This window comes from Rhagoletis zephyria, unplaced genomic scaffold (assembly GCF_001687245.7).
Source record: "Rhagoletis zephyria isolate East Lansing unplaced genomic scaffold, Rhagoletis_zephyria_1.1 Rzeph_scaffold_16638, whole genome shotgun sequence".
NCBI lineage: Eukaryota > Metazoa > Arthropoda > Insecta > Diptera > Tephritidae > Rhagoletis > Rhagoletis zephyria.
The window spans coordinates 5156-8310 of NW_016173702.1; positions in this window are offsets into that span (position 1 = coordinate 5156).

Genomic DNA, 3155 nt, shown 5'->3' on the forward strand with positions numbered 1-3155 from the left:
AACTATGAACTTGTGTAACACCATCACATTCCCTATTGCCNTTCCCTATTGCGACTTTGCACGTTACCTCTCCTACAACTTGGGTGTCCTCACCAGTGGCTGTCCTCAACCTGGCCTTACCTCTTTAGTGACCAAATCAGATCGAATGACGGAATGTGATGCGCCCGTATCCACAGTTAGTACTCGCTCATGTCCGTCCACATATCCACCAATAGTAACGTTGCTCGCTTTTCTGCCAATTCGCGAGACGGAGATTATGGGGCATTCAATTGTGGGAGCCAGCGCGCGCCCCTTTAACGACTGTTTGGAGTTGGATTCGTCTCCTTCAGCCCTGCGTTTGCGTCCTGCTGAATTGTTGAGCGCAGTGGAACTTGCGCTGCAATCGCGGGCGTAGTGGCCTGACTTTCCACATTTAAAACATTTGCCAGAGCCATGCTTTTTCTCGCCCAGCAGTTGGATAATCTTCTTCAGCATTTCATTTGTCTCGTCCGGTGTTTCCACTTCCACGCGATGTGCTTTGTAGGCTGGTCTACTTAGGAGCGCCGCCGTTTCACGCGTCTGAGCATACGAGACAGTTTCAGCAAATGTTGGCTTTGGATTCGCGTACGTCTCTCGCTTGGTATACACGTCCCGCATTCCGTTGATGAACCTCTGGATTTTTACTCTTTCGAGGTGCTCGCCAGATGCATCTCCAATTGCCAAATGAGCCAACCTTTCAACCTCGGAGGCGAATTCCTGTAGAGTCTCGTTGGATTTCTGGCAGCGATTCTCCAGCTCCATCTGGTAAATCTGTCTCCTGTGCTCGCTACCATAACGTCTTTCCACTGCACCCATTAAGGCATCGTAATTGTTTCTTTCACAGTCGGGAACAGTCTGCAAGATTTCCGCTGCAGGTCCTTTTAATGCAACGAACAGTGCAGCGGATTTATCCTCCATGCTCCAGTGATTTGCTGTAGCTGTCTTCTCAAACTGGAGCTTAAAGACTTGGAAAGGAATCGTGCCGTCAAAGGATGGAGTCTTTACCTTGGGCGCGCTGGTCGAAGAAGGTGGGCGATTCAACTGCATATCTCGGAGGCGACCTTCCAACTCTTCTACCTTAGCCTCGACTTTCTCCTGTCTATCCTTGATTTGTTCGTTATCTCTAGCCAAATTCTCCTGCAGTTGTGTAATCTTTGCATCCTGGACTTCCAGCAACTGTGATACGTGTGTCTTCTGTGCCTGTAGCTGCGACGAAATATCTGACAACTGTGTTTGCATCTGTGACGACATCTGTGACATGGCAGCCAATAACGTGTTCATGTCCATAGCTGTTGATGAACTTGGAGACTTTTGCTGTTCTTCAACCTTCCCGGATGTCTGCTGCACATCCTTCGACGAACAAGCGGCCTCATCCTTCTGTTCGTCCTTTGCGGATGCATCGTCGGATTTACCCTGGAAGTCGTATTTGTCCACGTCGATGCCTTCAGCTTCCATAGCCTCCCGCAAACGGGATAATAATTCCACTTTTCTTCCGGAGGTGGCCAAATTACGCTTTTCCAACTCCTGTTTCAGTTCCTCAATCTTTAAGTCCTGAATTTTCGCCATTTTCAGTAGTTTATCCTTCGGGATTTATTTAACAATCCCACTTCTGACACCAATTGTTACGATTATCCTCGAAACCTTGAGGGATTTCCCAAATATACTCGGGCTCGTATCGCTGGATTGTTAAATAAATGCTAACGATGACCAAATTGTAGCACAATTAACTTTATTGTACAACAAACAATTTACAATACTTGCTAATACAGTAGAAACACTTTACAATACTGGTTAAAGCAATAACAACGCTTTACTAAACTTGTTAACACAATTAAACTTATAGCTTGTTTATTCGCAACTCACTTCTCTGCTCACTTTACTTGTAGCTTGCTGACTTTTATCTGACCCACTTCGCTATGGCGGCGCCCTTATATACCTGCGCTCGTACTTATGGCAACTCTAGAACGTTCTGAAGTTTATCGCTCATTCTCTTTCTCTCGCTGTTCGCAGTGTTCATCCAACTTGACGTTTCTCTTTTGTGGAACATTCTACGTCATTCCTCGAACATTCTGCCTATTTCTCGTTGTTCTCTTCGCGTTGCCGCAGTATTCGTTACAATATCAAAATCAAATTTTGCTTTCGAATATAAAGACGTCAATTACCTGGTAAACTTTATATTAGTTGCGTTTAATGAGGCCGAAAGAAGTGCAGAGCAGGTCAAGTTAGAGCAGAATCGAGCAGCTGTCAAAAAAACAATAGAACAATTTAGAGCAACTTAGATCAGGAGTCTCATGAAACACTTTTCAAGCAGAAATTCTCAAAACAGTTGCTCTATTGCTGTATTTTCGTTTTGCGCTCACGGCAACACTTACTGTGGGTAATTTCGCCTCATGATTAGAAAAAGTACTTTTCGAGGATATAATATGCATAATTATGTGTTATTTATGAACAAAATGTAGGTTAAGTATAATATTCATCTTTAATGTATGCTTAATGAAGAATAATATCAATAGTTAAGTACATAATTAATACATAAGTACATAAGTAATATTAATTATAATTAACGCTTGTGTTTTATAAACTGGAAAACTCAAATCGTAATTACAGCACTGAATGCAGTTTTCTTAAATGTAAGTCTAAATTTACAAAAAAGGTCCATTGTAAGATTATATTTATATGAAAAACGTAAATTTTGCAATTAGTTTCGGTCAATATTACAGTCATGACTTGTGCCACTCTGTCATAGTTCGGTTGTTGCTCCATTTTATACCACAGTAATTTTGTATACAACTCTGAATCAACCAAATTCATGAAAATGAGAAGGAGCATGTATTTTGTTGATTCAGAGTTGTATACAAATTACTGTGGTATGAAAGGGAGCAACAACCGTACTATTACTATGTTTATACGCACGCATTATTTGCAAATAACAATTTGCAATATGGTAAAATTTGCCGTATAAACGCTGAGTTATTTTTTTATTTGCAAATAACTAAATCATGCAAATAAGTATTGATTAGTGGCACTATTTGCAAATAAGCGCAAGACGCTGCCATTCTTAGGTTAATTTTCCTTTTCGATGGTCATCTTATTGCCTTTTTATAATCAAGACGTTGCCATTTTTAACTTTATTTTCC